Source organism: Cibotium barometz, chromosome 18 (genome assembly GCF_041138505.1).
Source record: "Cibotium barometz isolate CiBa-2024 chromosome 18, ASM4113850v1, whole genome shotgun sequence".
In the NCBI taxonomy this organism is placed as follows: domain Eukaryota; kingdom Viridiplantae; phylum Streptophyta; class Polypodiopsida; order Cyatheales; family Cibotiaceae; genus Cibotium; species Cibotium barometz.
Genome location: NC_141063.1, coordinates 45,364,975 through 45,387,108, shown reverse-complemented (window position 1 = coordinate 45,387,108; position 22,134 = coordinate 45,364,975).

Here is a 22,134-nt window from a genome sequence, read left to right as displayed (position 1 = left end):
TCATCTTGATTTATTGAGTTTCGTATGGTAATTTGTATTTTCAATTAATCAATCTATTAGTTGATTAGCATAGTTGATGTATGTGCAGATCCTTTGGTTGGATAATGGAGGTGAGTTGGTGGTGGTGGTCTCAGACAATCGATTTTGGATATCAATGGGTTATTATTAAATTTTGTGCAACATGTGTCATTTATTCTATTTCCGGTGGTGTCCATATTTATTGACAGCGCGAATATATTTATTTGAACACGTGAAAGTTTCCTTTGCATATTTAATTCTACAAAACATGTACACACTTATGGATAAAAGTATGATAAGGTGGTATAGTTTCAATCGGTTGTTCACTAGTTTCTAGTAGTACATATAAAAGAATAATATTAAGTCATATTTAGTAACTCTTTATTATTTTCTTAGACATTTTAAATAATTATTAAAATTCAATGAACATGTTTTAATTCTCCAACAATGCCTAGAATTGTTTCACAATTAGCTGTAAACCATTGTCTGGGACAGAGGGTCCACCTATTCATGCATAAACGCTTATATAGTTTGAGGTTTATACCTATTTTGAGTAGTTTGTTAAGAAATATAGTTTCATGGAGCACAAGGAAGGTAGAGAGTGAGTGTAAGAGCAAGCTATCACATAAGCAAGCTAGAGTAATCCCACATGAGCTATTAAGCCAAGATGTTCGCACTTCAAATAAAAGGAATCGCTTTTAATCAATCAATTCAAACAAGCTACAAGTCTAATTCTTGTAACCTAATCGTGTTGAACGTCTTATCAATATGGTCATGAGTGTAACCCACAAGTAGAAATTTCACTTTAAATTTCTCAAAGACCCCTAAGGAAACTAACATGCTTAGGTATCCAATGATTCCTATTTTCTCCCGCAGTGTCTAGTTGTAAATATAATATGCTTGGAAATGCCTCTCCCTAATTAGATATCACACAATAAACGATTGTGATGGTTAGATTTGGATATTATGGATATTTGGATATGTAAAAAAAACTTGGGGTGAACTTGACCATTGTATACAAGGAAACCAACTAAATATTAATGCATTTGCATAAGTATGTCTTTCTTAATGTCCTTATTAGGAAACCTAGCAAAGTGAGACAAGCAAAGTTTTTTTAGGTTTATTCCATCAATAACTAGCCCAAAATAGTTTTCTACATTAAAAAAATACACATACTTGATTTTCAACATATTCTAACCTGAATTTGGCAAGAGCATACACATGTGGAAGTTTCCTCTTCTTCCATTAAGGGCCTCAACGTGAAAAATACCATAATCCCTCATACGTTTTTCTTGGTTCTATAGATAAGTCTCCTGTACATTGTCTCTCTCTCTCTCTCTCTCTCTCTCTCACACACACACACAAGATAGAGAGAGAGAGAGAGAGAGCGCGCTACTCTATGTTGTACATGAGGGTTGTTTGTAGGTCCAGATCTCTCTCTCACACACACTCTCTCTCTGAGAGAGAGAGAGAGAGCGAGCGCTTCTCTATGTTGTACATGAGCACGTTCGCCTTGCAAGAAGAAGAAATCTCCAAGTGTGCTAGCATGCATATCAGAGAGAGAGAGAGAGAGAGAGAGAGAGAGAGAGAGCGAACGCTACACAAGGCTGTAAACGAGAGTTGTTTTGTGGGCCCAATAAGAATCTATGAGTGTGGGTTCTTGTTGAAGAAGAAGAAGAAATTTGCACATGTGCGATTAAATGCATAATTTTTGTGTCCGACCTTTAAAAAATCTTTGAAAACTCAACAGAAAACAGCAGCCATATTGAGCTAGGCTCAGCCATTGACCACACGCTGTATGAGAACGATGTTGTTGCGTTAGCGTTGCATTGTTTTTAACTCACTGACCACACGCTGTATGAGAACGTCCCGCGTTTAAGAGTCTTGCAAAGCTAGGGGCTACTAGCTACGTTCAACAGTAAATCAAAGCTCGTGTCTAGACTACACATTACTAAAATTGCTTGTTTATATATTAAATTGGACCAAAAGCAACCTACTTATCAATTACGCCTTATACATGGCTACGTTACATGGTTTTGGATCTAAGTATTGCAGAGTGTTGTATCTTTGGCCGCAGCAGGGGCGATGTCGGGAGGGCAGTCATCATCATCGTCACCCTCGTGGAGACGGAAGGCGGGAGACTTCTGCATAGCCAGGAGCAACAAGAAGGGTTGGAAATTCGAGCAAGCTGTAGACATGGCAACGGCGGGTATAATTGAGAAAATGGAGGAGAGAGCAAGCTGAGGCGTCAATGGGCTAATGTCTAGGAGAGACCGCGGCGGAGTAGCCGAAAATGCGGCGGAGGTATTAAGTAAAGGTCCGAGCTGGGGGCGGCGGGTGGCGGCGTGTGCAGAGCCACGGGGAGAGTGCGCAGCGCCCGGGCCCGTGGGCGCCCCCCATGCGTCTGCCCTGTGCCCTTACCACCCCCAACCCCCTTTCCAGTGTCCACCTTCAACGTACTTTGCCCACGGTTTATGTTTTCATAGCTTTCTGCAACATTGTGTCCCGCTGCCCTCACCAGTCGCCGTCACCTTTTCTCCTGGTCATCTCGCGCAATGGCAGGTTCGCCCTGCCACACGTTTTACTTTGAAGATTCTCTTTTTACTTCAATGGAATTTTCGAAAATTTTAAACCTTCCTCTTAGATTTCTAAATTATTATTTTTAATCGGAACAATAATTATATACATATATAAAATCCAAAAAATCTTTTACAACAAGGCCTACAAGTTACAAAATTATCTCCACAAAACTCTTTCCCCTTCTTTACAAGTCCTTGTTATATAAGATTCCACCTTTCATCTTCCAACACAAAAGAAGATTGCCCCAAGAGATTTGATATCCCAGTTGTATACATGCTTCAATCATTCTAGCCTACTTTCCTCTTCCCTAGAAAATTTCTCATCTTCACATTTTAGGACCCTAAGAGAGAGCTAGTGTGGTGCCTGATTTGTCAAGCTAACTATACTAGCACGGAGTGTCCACATCTGCAACCATGTCCCAACCTCTACTACACATACTTCCAAAGATGGGGCAATCATGAAATCACAAACTGCTATCAGTAAAGAGCTACTCAAGCCCGAGCCCTACCCTAAGCCCTTCCAGCAAACCCAAGGCAACCTGCTGACCTTACCAGCACCTGCACGTCACAACGTACCTCAACCATGCCAAGAAGTGGCCCAAAGAGGAATTCTTAGGGTACCAGAGATGCCCTTACCACTCCCACTTACGAGGGGGAAGTTGCTGAAGGTCCCACTTACGAGCCATTCTTGCTTTAATGTAAGGGAGAATGGCAGTGGAGCCATTTAGCCCTTCAAGGCGATTGGATGGGAGACCTTGAGAGTCGCAGCCACTGCCATTCTTCTTTGAATGGAACCACTGGAATGGCAGTGGTGCCATTCTACCCCTCAAGATGATGGGATGGGAGGCCTTGAGAATGACAATGGTGACATTCTCCCCTTTCATGTGATGGAAGGCCCTAAGAATGGCAGTGGTGCCATTATCTCCTTCAATCAAGTTGATGGGAGACTTTGAGTATGGCATCACTCCCATTCTTCCTTGAATATAAGGGGGAATGGCACCACTACCGATCAGCCTTAAATGTAAGGAGGAATGACAGTGGTGCCATTTCCCCCTTTCAAGGTGATGGGATGCCTTGAGAATGGCACTAGTGTCATTCTTCCTTGAATGAAAGGGGAGAATGGCAGTTGTGTCATTCTTCCCTTCAAGGTGATGGGGAGCCTTGAGAATGGCACCCTTGCTATTCTTCCACGAATGTACTGGAGAATGGCAGTGGTGCCATTCTACCATTTAAGATGAGATCAAGGTGATGGAAGGCCCTGAGAATGACAATGGTACCATTCTCCCCTTTAAGGTGATGGGGACCTTGAGGATGACATCACTGCTATTCTTCCTTGAATTCAACAAAGAATGGTAGTGGTGCCATTCCTCCACTACTATTAAAGGAGGGGAAATGGCAGTGGTGCCATTTTACCCCTCAAGAGGATGGGATGTGAGGCCTTGAAAATGGCAGTGGTGCCATCTAAGACTTCCCCTTTCAGGTGCTGGAAGGCCCAGAGAATGGCATTGGTGCCATTCCCCCCTTCAATAAGGTTGATGGGAGGCTTTGAGAATGACATCCCTCCCATTCTTCCTTGAATTTAAGGGGGAATAAGCCATCCAGCCTTGAATGTAAGGGGAACGACAGTGGTGCCATTCTCCCCTTCCAGTGCCATTCTTCCCCTTTCAGGTGCTGGAAGGCCCAGAGAATGGCATTGGTGCCATTCCCCCCTTCAATAAGGTTGATGGGAGCCTGGAGGCTTTGAGAATGACATCCCTCCCATTCTTCCTTGAATTTAAGGGGGAATAAGCCATCCAGCCTTGAATGTAAGGGGAACGACAGTGGTGCCATTCTCCCCTTCCAGTGCCATTCTTCCTTTAATGTAAGTCTGAATGGCAATGGTGCCACTCTCCCCTTCAAGGTGATGGGATGGGAGGCCTTGAGAATGGTAACACTACCATTACTTGAATGTAAGGGATATGGCAGTGGTGCCATTCTCCCCATATAAAGTGATGGGAGCCTTGACTGTAAGATTCCTCCCTCCAGCTTTTGAGGTGTACAGGTGTAAGAACCTCCCCTTCTGATCTTGTAATTATTCCCCTCCTTGAAATAAAAGAAAGATTCTATTTTACCCTGTTTTAGCCTAGAGATAGAAAATGTCTAGAGAAAGGTAATCCAAAATTGAGATATTTTTGGATATAAAAATCCTCCTAGTTTCTAAAATAGTTTCCCCTGAAACAGAAATTCAAAAAGAACTTTCCAATGTGCATTTGGAATTAATTGAAAAGAATTATAAAGGACCTTAGCCTAAGGGTCTAGATTTTCAAAAAAATTTGGATTATGGTCCAATTAAGGTTCCTATGGGCCAATAGGATCAATCCAAGTGTGGGGAGGAGATAAATCCAATTTATAAAAGAAAAACCCCCAAAAATGAGTAAATGCTCACATAAGATGAAGAGTTGACTAAGGACAAGGTTTATTATTAAAAAACTATGAGTATTACTAAACAAATGAGATATTTTAGGTATAATGATTCAATTTTGACACCTAGGTATAAGGAGAAGGGAGATCTTCAAGGAGGCACCTATTTCACTTGTGTGGTGGAGTTTTAAACTAAAAAATATTGTAATTTTTTTTCTCTCTTCTCTCCTAGATCAACCCAAAATTCAAATCAAAAGGGAGCCAAAATCTTGTCCAAATTAAGCCAAATTGAACCTAGAAAATTCTACAAACTAGATCCTCTAAAAATCCTCTACAAATTGAAGAGATTGGAGCTTCTCTCTCTCTTCAATCTTCCTTGGAGTCTTCATCAACATACCAAACCAATTGATTGGTTGGGGCCCTCTACTGTGATCAAAGAATCAAGTAATTTAGGAGGTAAAGTGTGGATTATTGTCCTCTTTTTCTTAAATCTCCAAATGTTTCTCTTCTCAACCCCTCTCAAGCTTGAGAAGTATTAATTTGAATCGCTTTTGAATACTATTGAAGTTCTTTCATGTATTGTAATGAAGAAATACATAAATTTCCATTTATGCTTAATTTGTAATGGTTTTTAAGCATTTCTCTCTCTCCCCCAAAGAATGGTCATTTCTATGACCTATTCTCAATTCAAATAAAGCTTCTCATGAAGCATTTCTCTAATCTAAAAGTAATTTCTATGCTTGTCTAATTGGAGGCTAAAATAATGGCTTTAAATACTTTTATGCTATTTAATTTATGGTAAAATTAAGAATCAATCCATAATTGGATAATGATCCAATTAGTGGTTATTCTAGTCACATGAATAATACTAAACTTTATTCTTTCAAATTTATTGAGAATTATCATTAATAGCAGCAGAGCTATGGTAAAATTTTTGAAAAATAAACACATAAATCATTTTCATTTATTTTATGAAAAGAGGACTTCCTACCATATTCTAGGATTAATCATCGTAGATTAATTGAATGATTCTCATTATAATCATGAAAATTTTAATTTTTATGTTTATGCATAAATAGTAATTAGGAAAAGAGAAATTTCTAGTAATTCATTTTTAATGTTAAAAGAGGAATTCCTATGACATTTGGAAATTCTATCATTGAGATGGGAAAAGAGAAATTCCTAGCATATTGGAATTAATGAGTATTTTAATTAAATTCAAAGATGAAATTTAGATAAATTTATTTTATCTATGAGAAATATTTAAATATTAAAAGAGGAATTTCTATGACATTTGGAATTCCATCATATAGATGGGAAAAGAGAAATTCCTAGCATATTAAATTTATGGGTATTTTATTTTAGATGAAATTACTTTATGAATAAAAGAGGAAAACCCATGACATTGGAATGCAATTAAATAAATGCAAAAAGAGGAATTCCCATGGTATTTGAGATCCAAGAAATTAAAAGGGAAGAAGAGAAATTTTTAGTATAATTCAATTTATGATTACTTATCAAAAGTGAAAATATGGGTAGAATTGATTTCTGTAAATCCCATGAATTCTTCTATTCCAAAAGAGGAATATTGACTATAATTCATTTGAGAAATTGAGAATGAATATGGAACTAATCGTCGAAAAAAAGAACCTTTAATTAGGCCAAGTGTCAGGCTAAAATCTGAAAGGTGTTTTTGGTCAGTGTACATATGGTGCGTGTGGTGTGCAAATAAATTTTGCCCTGAATGCCCTGGCAAGTGTACAGGCTGAGTGGTTTGGCAGTGAGCTGGTTTATGCACGTGTTTTGTTTTCCGGAGCAGACGCTGGAGATCTGGAGTTTTATGGCAATTGTGAGATGTGCGGGTGGTTACTAAAAAGAGGGCACCGACTGGAAATTGATGGGCTTGGTAGTTATAATGCTGAAGGGGGCAGCTCTCGTATTTATTTGGAAATATGGGCGCCGCACGTGAATCAAATGAAGCAAAATATAAGGAGGCATTGGTAGCCATCATTTTGTGGTTTTTGAGGCTTTTAAAAAATAAAAAATATTTAGATTAGGTGGCCACCTTGTGAAGGGGCTACGTGGAGTTTAGATTGGCCGCCAGCATATTATCTAGAAGGCTGCGAAGATACGAAAGAAGGGTGGCGCTTCGAAGGTAGGGGAAGGGGGTCACCGAAAAAAAGAGTAGAGTCGTCGCCCTTGTGAGTTGGCTGCAACAGAGGAAGTGAGAAGGCCGCCTGGAAAAAGTGAGGCTCGCGCGTGTAGAGTCGTCGGGCTTGCTGAAGCGCTGAAGCAGTGATGAAGACGGGAGGCTCTCGAGCGTAGAAGCAGGCGCCAAAGAGAAGGAGCAGTCGCTCTGTACGTGGTAGCGCCTGGCGGGTAATTCTGCAGAAACAGTGCAAAGTGGAAGTTGGCTGCAGCTGCTGGTGTAAACACGTTGGCGACTGGTTTTAGCTGGCGACTTCAACAAAGATGACAAGGGCGCAACAGAGCAGGTGAATGGAATCGGTGGGGTCGTCGCCATGATGAAGGTGATTGTGCGAAAGAAGCTGATCCGTCTTGTGTTATAAGGAGTCGGTCTGGCGGACAACGTGAGTGGGGGCCTCCCCTTGTTAAGTGCAGACAGCGCAGAGAGTGAAAGCTGCTTCAGCTGCTAAGAGAAGGCCAGGTGGTCGGCTGCTGTGTAGCAATGGGGGGCTTCTCAGGTGAGAGCGCACATCAAGGGCAACGCGCAAGAGACAGTGAAGAAAGCAAGCAAGTAGGGCTGGCTGGAGAAGTTGGTCGCCAGAGACGAGTCCAAAAAGGTGAATCGCCTTGAAGGCACTGCAGAAAAGAGACGCCAGGAAAGCTCGAGAGCAGTGTGAAAGGAAGTTGAGGCTGGTGAGTTTGAGGCTGGTGTGGGCCTTGGGTGATCGTGACAGTGTGGGCATCTGATTGAAGCAGCAAGAGAGGGCTGCTGTTAGGAAGTGGTTAATGTGATGTGGCTTGGGCTGGATGCAGAAGGTGATGCTGCGTTGAGCAGTGGTTCGTGGTGCTGAAGAGATTGTGCAAGGCTCTGGTGGTTGGTGAAGCTGCTGGTCACGACATACAGAGAGTGGGAACTACTGAGTTGAAGGCCAGAGAGGGAGCCTTGGGTTTTTGTGTGTGTTGGTTGTAGTAGAGGTGCTGATGTGTGGGCTGGAGACAGTGGGGCTCGCCTACGACAATTGGCAGGTAGCAGCTGGGGACAGAGAGTAGCTGAGCTACAGAGGAAGTGAAGAAGGGTTGCTGGTGTGGGCGCCCTCTGAAGATTGTAGAGATTGGGAGACAGAGGCTTGGTCGTCAAACGCAAGGGTGTATTCCCTTGGCAGTAAATCCTAGCCAGAGTCCTGGTCTTTGGTGTATTTACTGAGTTTGTACATGGTTGATGCTGTATATATTTTTTTTGCTGAAAGATCATCTGTTCATTGTGGTTCTGAGCTGTCTTATGGTGTGGGTGGGTGGCGAATGGTGAGAGAGTGTTCCAGCCGGTGTGGCTGGTGGTGCCCCGTTCGTGTGTGTTATTCCAAGTTTGCGAGGTGGAAGAGCTATAGAGGCAGGTTCTTTCTTCTTTTTTTCACCTCACACCAAGCAATTGGCAAAAATTTAGAAAAAGTCCCATTATCAGGATTAACCTAGAAAAAGCTATTAAATGGGAATAGCATGTGAATGGATGTGATAAGATGTAAATGGGATGCGATAAGATGTGTATGGGATGTGATAAGATATAAATGGGATGTGATAAGATGTGTATGGGATGTGATAAGATGTAAATAGGATGCGATAAGATGTGTATGGGATGTGATAAGATGAAAATAGGATGTGATAAGATATGATGAGATGGAAATAAATGTAAATGTGAATGATGAGAATGAGAATGAGATGATCAGTGACACTATGGTTTCATTAAATGATTGTTTTAAAGATAACTGAATCTATGAAAAAGGCAATTTCATATTGGTGGTGTGACAGGCGTTAAATTTGCATGAAAATCTGACTAGGGGGCCTGGGAACTCTTTTTCCCTGGTACCCAGGACAAAACCTAACCAAATTCCTAATTGGATCCCATCACTACAGTGGTTGGGTGATTGGCTAACCCATGGGACTGATGGATCCGTAAAATGAGACTCAATTCGCTTATAGGCTCGACTGATGGATCCGTAAAATGAGACTCAATTCCCTTATAGTACGATAGATGAAGTAATTCCCAAATAGTAATTGTTCTATGGAAAAAGAATCAACGGCTGTGCCTCTCGATGGGGAAAAAAAGCGTTGGTTTCTATGATCCAAGTGCAAGTTTCTTCCTTGATCTGACCAAGAGACTCATAGGTTTGGTCAGATCAGTTTGGTCAGTAATGACCTTGACTACGTAAGAGTAAAAATATCCTGGAGGAATCGCCCATGCTTTCCAAGCGAGGGAAGTTAGAACCGAGGAATTAGTCTCCTGTCCGGATATCCTTGGGCGAGGCCCTGAGTCAGCCGCGCAAGGAATGCTACTTCCGCTGCTAGCACCCCTAAATCCATTGCCCGGAGGGGGCAGGGTTCTTTCAGCTGGTATCAGAGCAAATTGACTAAAGTGGATCAACTAAAAAGCCAAAAATGACAAAAAAAAATTTGTGAAGTAACAGTAAAAGGTTGTAATTGTGTGTGATAAAATTCATACAAATTGATATTCAGAATGAAGATTCATAAAATTGAAAGTGGGTCTTCAGATGAAGTACCGCAATTGTATGGAAATCCTTGAGTTGCTTGAAGCCTAGTCATGATGGTATTTACCTTATAATTCCAAGGACCATGACTACCGGGCCATATATACCGAGGGTATAACTGTAGCTCTTTACTCGCAGTATATACGAGTAAATCTAAGACCTTGAAATTATAAGTAAAAATGCTATCTAGATGATGAATTAGAATGTGGTTGATATGATTTTAAGATTCTGGTTGAGACTTGATGATTTGATTTGGATTCTGATTGAGACGATTCTTGAATTTTGGTTGAAAAGCGATCAGTTGAACAAAGCCACAATGAGGATGAATGGGACGAGTCCCTGTGATGATGTTCATAACTGGAATGACGATAAGTACTTCAGCAAATCACTACGAGATTAGTGGATTGTGCTGACAGATTGCTACTGTTAACACTTGACCTAGTGGATCCAGTTAAGGGATGACAAATTAAAAACCTACATAACTGAAACTTCCATGGAGGAATGTTCAAATGGAATTTTCAGTCTGATGGACCATTATTGTGTTAACAATATGAATGATATGTTCTGAATGAATTATTATTTGATAATGAGTTCTATATAAGGGATCTTTATGGAGAGCTGACCAATCTAAAGAACCCTAGAATCAGTTGGATCTAAAGTCAGATTTGAATTGTAAATAAAAGGACTTAACAAGAATTTTCGTATTGATAGGATCATGGATCAAGGTCGTTGTGGTAGGAATGATAACCCCCAACTCGATGAGGAAGAGCTCGACTTGGACGTTCGTAAAACTCTTCATAGATCGCAGCCTCGACCTTTCAAGGGTGAAGGGGAAAACTTAGCTGAGACTGTGGAGAAGTGGATCGAAGCAATGGAAGAGTACTTTGATATCACTGGGTACAGTGAGAAGAGCAAAATGGCTCTTGCAAGGCTGAAGATAGTAGAAACAGCCAGAGTAGCATGGAGAAACCACTGTGAGACAAACCGTGTGGATCAAAACACTCAGACATGGAATGATCTCAAAATTTACCTAAGGAAGAGATTCAGTCCTCCTGGATTTTTGGAAACAAAGATGAACGAATTCTTAGAGTTAACCTAGGGGAGCAGAACTATTGAAGTATATTACCAAGCGTTCGCTCTCCTCCTCAAATACTCGCCAACCGCTGGATGAAAAACAGCTAATGGCTAGGTTCATTCGGGGATATAGGAACCTTTGAATATCCTAGTGAAGAATGCCAAGCCAGTTTCCATGGCCGAAGCAATGCGGATGGCAAAGGATTTCGCCAAGGCCTTTGATGTTAAGGTCCCGCCAAAGCCAGCACCATCACCTTTCAAAAGGTTTTTAGCTCTAGAAGGTGATTCCAACCTTCCACCATCTAAGAGATATAAGGGTCAAGCCCAGGATATGGGAAGTTCCAGAATGGAAGAAATGTCCTTTTCCCATAACTCAATCCCTTGGAATTCAACTTCAGAAGTGCCACACTTGAACAAGGGAGTGAAATGCTATAACTGTCAAGGATTTGGATATCACAGTATGGATTGCCCAACACCTTTTGGAACAAGGTTTTCAGGGTGGAAAAATCAGGGATCAAGTTTCGAGTCTCCAGCTCCTTCCTTCTAGAGTAATCAGGTTTCTTTCCACCAAAATCAGAGAAATCCCAGAGATAGACCGTCTAACCAACCCACAGTTTTAATCCAAAGTAATGCAAGACCTCCGCCTCTCCGAATAGGGGAAGTCAAGGAGAGATGTTCCCAAATCGGCCGTCCACTTCCAAGGCAATAATGCTGGAGGTGATTGAAGAAGAAGAAGAGGATGAAAGAGATCATACTCCACCTATACGAGATGAGGAGGACATCTCGCGTTTTTTAAGTGGGCTAAGATGTAAGATTCCTCCCTCTAGCTTTTGAGGTGTACATGTGTAAGAACCTCCCCTTCTGGTCTTGTAATTATTCCCCTCCTTGAAATAAAAGAAAGATTCTATTTTACCATGTTTTAGCCTAGAGAGAGAAAATGTCTAGAGAGGTAATCCAAAATTGAGATTTTTTTGGATATAAAAATCCTCCTAGTTTCTAAAATGGTTTCCCCTGAAACAAAAATTCAAAAAGAACTTTCCAATGTGCATTTGGAATTAATTGAAAAGAAGTATAAAGGACCTTAGCCTAAGGGTCTAGATTTTTAGAAATTTTTGGAGTATGGTCCAATTCAGGTTCCTATGGGCCAATAGGATCAATCCAAGTGTGGGGAGGAGATAAATCCAATTTATAAAAGAAAAACCCCCAAAAATGAGTAAATGCTCACATAAGATGAAGAGTTGACTAAGGACAAGGTATCTGAGTATTACTAAAAAAATGAGATATTTTGGGTATAATGATTTAATTTTGACACCTTAGTAAGGAGAAGGGGGCTCTTCACGGAGGTGCCTATTTCACTTGTGTGGTGGAGTTTTAAACTCAAAAATATTGTGATATTTTTATCTCTCCTCTCTCCTAGATCAAACCAAATCAAAAGGGAGCCAAACTAGGTCCAAATCTTGTCCAAGTTCAGCCAAACTGAACGTGGAAAATTCTGCAAACTAGTTGGACTTGCTTACAGGCCTCCCTCACCTATAAATTGATCCTTAGCCCTTTGTAAAAAAATATGAGAACTATACTATGCCACTATTATGCTGAAATAATGATATTTTATACTATCCTCTAAAAATCCTCTACAAATTTAAGAGATTGGAGCTTCTCTCTCTCTTCAATCTTCCTTGGAGTCTTCATCAACATATAAAACCAATTGATTGGTTGGGGCCCTCTACTGTGATCAAAGAATCAAGTAATTTAGGAGGTAAAGTGTGGATTATTGTCTTCTTTTTCTAAAATCTCCAAATGTTTCTCTTCTCAATCCCTCTCAAGCTTGAGAAGCATTAATTTGAATAGCTTTTGAATACTATTGAAGTTCTTTAATGTATTGTAATGAAGAAATATAAAAATTTCTATTTATGCTTAATTTATATATAATGGTTTTTAAGCATTTCTCTCTCCCCCCCAAAGAATGGTCATTCCTATGACCTATTCTCAATTCGAATGAAGTTTCTCATGAAGCATTTCTCTAATCTAAAAGTAATTTCTATGCTTGTCTAATTGGAGGCCAAAATAATGGCTTTTAATACTTTTATGCTATTTAATTTATGGTAAAATTGAGAGTCAATCCATAATTGGATAATGATCCAATTAGTGGTTATTCTAGTCACATGAATAATACTAAACTTTATTCTTTCAAATTTATTGAGAATTATCAGTAATAGCAGCAAAGCTATGGTAAAGTTTTTAAAAAATAAACACAAATCATTTTCATTTATATTATGAAAAGAGGACTTCCCACCATATTCCAGGATTAATCATCCTAGATTAATTGAATGATTCTCATTATAATCATGGGAAATTCGATTTTTATGTTTATGCATAAATAGTAATTAGCAAAAGAGGAATTTCTAGTAATTCATTTTTAATGTTAAAAGAGGAATTCTTATGACATTGGAAATTCCATCATTGAGATGGGAAAAGAGAAATTCCTAGCATATTGAAATTAATGAGTATTTTAATTAAATTCAAAGATGAAATTTAGATAAATTTATTTTATCTATGAGAAATATTTAAATGTTAAAAGAGGAATTCCTATGACATTTGAAATTCCATCATTTAGATGGGAAAAGAGAAATTCCTAGCATATTGAATTTATGGGTATTTTATTTTAGATGAAATTACTTTATGAATAAAAGAGGAATACCCATGACGTTGGAATACAATTGATTAAATGCAAAAAGAGGAATTCCCATGGTATTTGAGGTCCAAGAAATTAAAAGGGAAGAAGAGGAATTTTTAATATAATTCAATTTATGATTACTTATCAAAAGTGAAAATGTGGGTAGAATTGATTTCTGTAAATCCCATGAATTCTTCTATTCCAAAAGAGGAATATTGAATATAATTCATTTGAGAAATTGAGAATGAATATGGAACTAATCGTCAAGAAAAAGAACCTTTAATTAGGCCAAGCAATTGGCAAAAATTTAGAAAAAGTTTCATTATTGGGATTTATCTAGAAAAAGCTATTAAATGGGAATAGCATGTGAATGGATGTGATAAAATGTAAATGGGATGCGATAAGATGTAAATGGGATGCAATAAGATGTGTATGGGATGTGATTTGATGTAAATAGGATGCGATAAGATGTGTATGGGATGTGATAAGATGAAAATAGGATGTGATAAGATGTGATGTAATGGAAATAAATGTAAATGTGAATGATGAGATGAGAAAGAGATGTGAGGATATGTGAAAGAGTGAGATGGAAAGTACATAGATGTGGATGTATGGATGTGGATGTGGATGTGGATGTTGATGTGGATGTATGGATGTGGATGTATGGATGTGGATGTGGATGTGGATATGGATGTGGATGTGGATGTGGATGCGGATGTGGTTGTATGGATGTGGATGTTGATGTGGATGTATGGATGTGGATATGAATGTGGATGTGGATGTGGATGTGGATGTGGATGTGGATGTGGATGTGGATGTGGATGTGGATGTATGGATGTGGATATGGATGTGGATGTGGATGTGGATGTGGATGCGAAAGTATGAATGTGGATGTATGGATATGGATGTGGATGTGAATGTGGATGTGGATGTGGATGTATGGATGTGGATGTGGATGTGGATGTGGATATGGATGTGGATGTATGGATATGGATGTGTATGTGTATGTGTATGAGGAAGTACGAATGTGCATGTTTATGTGGAAGAGTGAATGAGGATGTGTATGTGAAAGGATGTGATGTCGATGTGAGTGAATGGTTGAGATGTAATGTGATGTGAATCGGGATGTGAATAAATAAGATGTGATGTTATGTGAATCAAAATGTGAAGGAATGATATGGGATGCGAATGTGATGTGAATGAATCTGATGTGATGAGATGGAAAATGATGTGATTGGATGAAAATGGGTACACATATCAAAATGGATGTGGATTGATGTGGAACAATGGGGAAAGACGAGAGTTAGTTATAGGAACTGTATTTATGACCTGTTTTTAAATGACTGTTTTATGTCAAAAATGCTGGGGAAGCATTTTGACTGTCTTGTGAATGAGGTCGTGGGGTGACCTAACTGATAAAGTTACAATAGCTGACGGAGAGTCAACGGAGGACGTCTCGCGTAGCAAGGTCGGTCGAGGTCTTGACCAGCCTCGGTTCGATTTAAATGGTGAGCTTCCGGTACGGTGGATGAGGGACCAAGGAAGCGGCCTATGAGTGAAGTGCTAGGTCACCTGCGAAGGATCCTAGAGGGTGCTGACCATACGGTGCTCGGGCTCTGGGTCACCGAAGATACCCACACGTGCGTCGAGGAAGATATTGGAACAAGAAGTAAGAGTTGTTTTCTGAAACCGGGCATGGATCTAGTTGATTGACCTTGCTGGTCCTCAACGGACGAGTCCGTGGCTCTTTTATATGGATCTGTTGGTTGATCTTGCTAATCTTCAAGGGAAAGTAAATGGATGTGGATGTGTATGTGATGAAAATGGATGTGAATGTGTATGTGAAGAATGGATGTGGATGTGTATATGAAGAATGGATGTGAATGAGTATGTGAAGAATGGATGTGGATGTGTATGTGAAAGAATGGATGTGGATGTATGTGAAAGAATGGATGTGGATGTGTATGTGATGAAAATGAATGTGAATGTGTATGTGAAAAATGGATGTGGATGTGTATGTGAAGAATGGATGTGGATGTGTATGTGAAGAATGGATGTGGATGTGTATGTAAAAGAATGGATGTGGATGTATGTGAGATAATGGATGTGGATGTGTATGTGAAAGAATGTGATATGATGTAAAGAGATGCAATGTGACATGAATATATGTGGATGTGAAGTGATAGATATGAATGTATGGATAGATGTGGGTAGTCGTACATGTGAACGATTGGATGGATGTGGATGAATGAGATGAGATGTGTATGAATGAGACATGATATAGATGTGATGTAATGTGGATGGGATGAATGAGATATGATGTGGATAGATGTGATGTGATGTACTGTGGATAGAATGTATGTGATGTGATGTGATGTAAATTGGGATAGATGTGAATGGATGATATGTGATGTGAATGGATGAGATGTGATGGGATGATATGTGATGTGAATGGATGATATGTGATGTGAATGGATGAGATGTGATGGGATGTGAATTGGGATAGATGTGAATAAATGAGATGTGAGGTGAAATGGATGTGATGTGAGGTGATGTGGATCGGGGTAGATATGAATGGATGAGATGTGAATGAATGTGATGTGATGAGATGTGGATATGGTGGGTAGATGCGAGTGGATGAGATCTGATGAGGATAAATTCGGAAAGAAGTGATGAGATGGAAAATGATGTGATTGGATAAGAATGGAAAATGATGTGATTGGATAAGAATGGGAATACATATGAAATGGATGTGGATTAAATAATGTGGATTGATGTGGAACAATGTGGAAAGACAAGAGTTTGTTATAGAAACTGTATTATGACCTGTTTTTAAATGACTGTCTTATGTCAAGAATACTAGGGAAGCATTTTGACCGTCTTGTGAATGAGGTCTTGGAGACCTAACTTATAAAGTTGCAATAGCTGACAGAGAGTCAACGGAGGACGTCTCACGTAGCAAGGTCGGCCGAGGTCTTGACTAGCCTCGTTCGATTTCAATGGTGAGCTTCCGGTACAATGGATGAGGGACCAAGGAAGCGGCCTTTGAGTGAAGCGTTAGGTGACCTGCGAAGGATCCTAGAAGATGCTCACCATATTGTGCTCAGGCTCTGGGTCACTAAAGACACCCACAGGTGCATCGGGGAAGATATTGGAACAAGGAGTAAGAGTTGTTTTCTGAATTCGGGCATGGATCTGGTTGATTGACATTGCTGGTTCTCAACAGATGAGTCCATGGCTCTTTTATATGGATTTGTTGGTTGATCTTGGTGATCTTCAACAGAGATTCCATTTTGATTTTCATAAGTGAATATATTGCCGAGTACTATGAGCTAGGAACTATCGAAAAGGCCCCTGAGTGGACAGATGCATTAGGACTTGTTTGGGGTCTTCTTGGGCCCTTTTATTTGGACACTTAGTGAAATGCTTAAAATGCTAATCAAGCTTTGACCAAGCTAGTGGCCTAGGCCTGAAAATGCATTTTTCCTTTTCTACAAAAAAGAAAATAGGCCTAAAGGTAATCTAATCATTAGATCTTCTGTCCTTGGGAAGGAATATGGACCTAACTGCCTTTTTGTCTTGTAGTGAAGTACCTTTCACAAAGAATGTTTGAAAATTTTCGTCACTTTGTTCCCTCCCTTTTTGGAGGTGCTGCAGATCCCACTCTCTCTCTACACTCTCTCTCTAAAACGCGTTTAGGGTGTTTTACTTGGGTAAGGGCTTCTTTTTCTCTCTCTAGGAGCCATGGCCTGCAGATCTGGACCTCCTACTCCATCATCCTCTCCACCAGCTCTCATGGAAGAGCTCACCATCCCCTCTTGTGAAGGTACAGATCTACACATCCTTGCAAGCTGAAGCTCTCCATCTCCATCACTAGCAAGCTCTCCATATCTATCAACCTCTCCACCAGCTCTCATGGAAGAGCTCACCATCCCCTCCTGTGAAGGTACAGATCTACACATCCTTGCAAGCTGAAGCTCTCCATCTCCATCACTAGCAAGCTCTCCATATCTATCTCCTCAAGGCCTCCGGAGATTTCTCTATATCCATCTGCATCTCCTCCACCTCCATCTCCATCACCATCTCCATCTTCATCTCCTCCATCACCATCCACATTTCCATCCTCCACCTCCATCCTCCATCTCCATCATCTCCATCACCATCCACATTTCCATCTCTGTATCCATCTACATCTCCATCTCCATTTGCTAGGTACAATGGCTCTACGGGACATCACCAACAAGCAATCAAAGTTTCGATTGCACGTGGACTTAGACGAGGAGTATGCCACAATGCGAAGTAATCGAACGAAGGGATGTATTCCTGCTGAGGTGCTACGACTTCAAGGTGCAAAAGCCATTGATCTTTGGACTGATGGAAGCATTTATCCCCTTGATCCACAGACTGGTGCACCTCCCCCTTTTCGTAATATCACGCAGGTCGTACGCTTCTTGGGTGATGGTTATAATGGTTTCTTAGGGTACTGTCAGAGGCTCTATTCTTTGTACTTGCAGGAACTCTCAAATCAAAATCACCTCAGGAAGCTTCTAAAATTATGCAAGGCAGAAAAGGAAGAATGTGCGTCAACTTTCATGGCCACAAAGGAACATATGCTGGCTCGAGTAAAGGATCTAGAGAAGGAGGATGCAGAGCAGAAGATGAAGCTTGATAAAGGTGTGGAAAGGAGGGATCGAGCTATAGAGAACTATCTCCGTCTTCGAAACTCAACTCGGAACCTTCGCCGACGTGTCGATCATTTCACTCACCTCCCCGTGGGATATAATGCAAGGCAGCGAAAGCGCAAGCCTCTGAGTCTTCTTTCCAAAGATGGGGGGGCTCGCAAGCGACGTGTGCGTCAAACAAGGTAATCACAGCTTCAAAACTAGCATTACATTCCTTTTTCGTATAGTTATGTCATTGACTCTGAACTATGTGATGTCCAGGGAATGTGCTAAAGCAATATTAGGTTGTTCCAATACTGAGGAGTCTATCCTTGAGCACATTATTCCAGAGCAGAAAGTAATCAATATGATAACCAATCCAGTAAATGGTGCGTTGCGTGACAGGATTCAAAAGTATTTTCTCAAGGAATTCGAGCAGATTGTCAGTCCCATTGACATGCTCACTGTGTGCGACACAGCAGGTATCAGTGATAAGGGATACAGGGCTTTGTATACTTGCATCACAGCACGTCTACGAGGCAAAGGAATGACACGATCTATACTTCCAACACCATACAGTATAGTTATGGCAAGGAAGTCAACAAACAACAATATTGCCGACTTGCTAGGCGGACTACAGATGGGTGGATGGTAGCATGCCAATGTCAAATTCAAAAGATTTTGCTTACAACAAGTTTAACAATGTTTACGTCGAGGTGGAGGCGCTTCAACGAGCTATGATTCAGTTTTATGATATGACATTAGAGGAGACGGATGGAAAGGCTATATTTGTCCTCAAATTGGATGAATGTCAGGTTGTAAAGGGCCAAAGGGTGGAACGTACAAGTCTGACACTCATGAGCAGGGCATTGAAGCGAAAGAGCTTAGACGGCGAAGATGAAACAGGTGATGCGGAGAATAACTTGCACACAAAGCGACGCAAGCAAGATTACTTTGGAGTGCAGTCTGAGAAGAACATATGGTGGCAGGCGGCATGGACCCTTCCGCACGAGGACCATGACAGTCTGAGGTGGTACTTCACCCGTACAGGTATTCAAGGAGTGATACACAGGCAATCAAATGGTGAAGTCTTGCATGTGCCTGGCACTGGTCACTTTGAAATAGAGTGGCACCTTGGTGGTGATCTCAAGACCCTCAAATGCATTTTGGGAACTAAAAGCGGTGCTAACACTTTGTTTCCATGCATCTTTTGTTGTCATCCAAGGATGCCAAGTGTCGCAGTGGGGAAGGCCAAACAAGCAACCAAGGTGAAAGGTCATAAGCAGGCAAGTGCAAAGGGCTCAAATCAATTACAAAAAGGGAAGGGTATGCACGTCTGGCTCAATGGAATTATGAGCTGCAATCAAAGCAAGGCACCATCTCGCGCAGAGGAGGATGCTACTTGGAATCCTATTCTTTCAATTCCACTGTCGTGAGTACATGTGTGTACCTTGCACGCAAGACTTAGAATTCTGGACAAATTGTTGATGCTCCACATCAATTATGCTTGGAACATGGAGCCAGAGTCACGGCGAGAACAGGGCATCCAAGAGCTTGAAGTTGTTTTATCATCCGTGGGGCTTCACGCAGGTGCTGTCACCCTCTCTAAGGATCGCAAAAACCCATCAAGTACCCAAGATAACCCTAATAAGATATGTATGGGTGGTGCAAAAGCAAGACACCTGCTCTCAAACTATGGTGAGGCTCAAAGCCATACACATTTTGAATTATGGAAGCAGATTTGTGATGTAACAACCTATCGAGGCAATGAGGCGACACTAGGATTGAAGCGTGCACATGTGTGGGAAGCTTGTGATGAGATGATGAGGCTTCTTGAGCGCCCGTATCTTGATGAAGCAGAGATAGCTACATTCAAGACTTCGATTGACAGATTCACAGAAGAAATGATCGATGCTTGGGGGGAAACTCATATAACACACTACATGCATATTCTCTAGGCGCACAGTTCCTTCTTTCTAGATGAATATGGGTCTCTTGCACTCTGGAGCAACCAAGGCATGGAACGATCACATTACCAAGCCAAGGCGGCCTATTTTAAGAACACGGGTCATGGTGGTGGCAAGGTTCGCAGCAATGCGTTTCAGGAAATGTTCAATTGGTTTTACCGTGCACTTACTGGGAGAAAGGCCCAAAAGCGAGCCGGAAATTTATCTTTGAGGCGCAAAATCATGAAGGTGTTAGGTGCAAGGCGAAAGAGAAGAGTGCAATGCGTCAATGGCACGTGAAAGAGCGAGGCAATGGCACAGTGGTCGACTAAGAAATGGCCGTGTGTGGTTACCCACCCAATAATTCTTGTTCGCCACTTTTTGGCGCGTTCATTTTGTAAATTGACTTTTTTGTAATTTTGGCCCCCTATAAATATCAATGAGTTTTATAGTCATTTTTAAAAGTCTTGACTTGTGAGCTCTCTCTCTTCCTCTCCCCTTGACTCTCTCGCGCGCGCTCTCTCTCTCTCTCTCGCTCGTGCACTAATATCTCACGCACATGGAGCCCCCAAATGATCCTCCCTCCAATACGCAGGATGACATTTTCAAAGACATTTACCCACAAGCCCAAGTGGATCTGGAAGCTGAGCGTGTGAGGCTTGAGCGAGAGGCCCAAGAAGCCCAAGAATGCCAAGAAGCGAAGAGATTACACAAAGAAGCAGAGGACATGGAGGCAGCTGAGAGAGAAAAGAAGCCGAAGAGACGATCAGAACTCAAGAGGACGAGGCAGCAAAGAAAGCACAGGAGGATGAGGCTGCCAAGAAGGAGGAAGAAGACGAGGCAGTTAGGAAGGCGGAGGCAGATAAGAAGGCTGTAGAAGAAGCTCAGGCCGTCGCAAGCAACAAGAGAAGATTAGCATTCTTTGCTGCGGAGGAGGATTGGCTTAACAGAAAAGCTCACGGATTTGTTGCTGACCTGCGAATGGCCGGATATGAAGATGACACAATTTTGGAAGCGGCTATACAAAGTCTTCGAGCAGAATATACAAAGAGGAGAAATGAAGACACAGTAGAAAGGGAGCACCTGCCGAGCAATAGGATTGTCAATGCAATGCTAGACAGAGTCTTGGCTCGTGCACTTGGTAAAGGAAAGAGAAAACTCTCAGCTGAGGAAGTAGAAAATAAGAGACAGAAGCTTGAACGAGAAGCCAGGGCAGCAAACACACGGAGGCTTCGTGAGGAAAAAGACAGGAAAGATGAACAGGAGCGAGTAAGGAAGGAGGCAGAGCAGCGAGCAGCTCCGAAGACTCCATCTGCAAAGGCAAAGAAAACTCCAACACCTGCAAAGGCTAAGAAGGGGAAAACCATTCCTAAACGCACAAAACCCCCTTCCGATAACTTCCAAGAGCAGCGACAGAAGTTTAAAAATGACACGCCAGCTTGGACTCGCCACGCGCAAGCACCACCGCCCCCAACAACGCAGAAGAAGCAAAGGTGGAGACCAGGGACAGTTGCCCTTAGAGAAATTCGCAAATATCAAAAGACCTGCACACCAATTATTCCAAAGGCACCTTTTGGGCGTCTCGTCAAAGAGATTATCCACGACCAGCGCCGGGATGTCAATCGTGTGCAAGCGGCGGCACTAGGCGCTCTGCAACAAGGTGCCGAGGATATTTTGGTTTCGCTTTTCCAAGACGCGGTTTTGTGCATGGTGCATGCAAAACGTGTCACTTTGAAGCCATCTGATCTTCATCTAGCTAGGCGTATCCGTGGAGAGGAAGCTCTCTTTCACTAGATAGGGGAAGCCTTGTAATGCAACAAACCGTGTTTTGTAATCTCAATTTGATTAATGAAAAACCATGTCTATTTTCAAAAAAGTTATTTTCTATTGCAAGTGATTGTTGTCTTGTCAAGGTAATTGTAGTCTTTTGCATGTAATTGTTGTCGCTATGTACATTCGACCTCATGTGAACGCTCGTCTGCCACCGCCCGTCCGACTTTGGCTCGACTCGACGGGCCGATTTCTCCCGCGTATGGCCCCAGAAGGGTATATCAG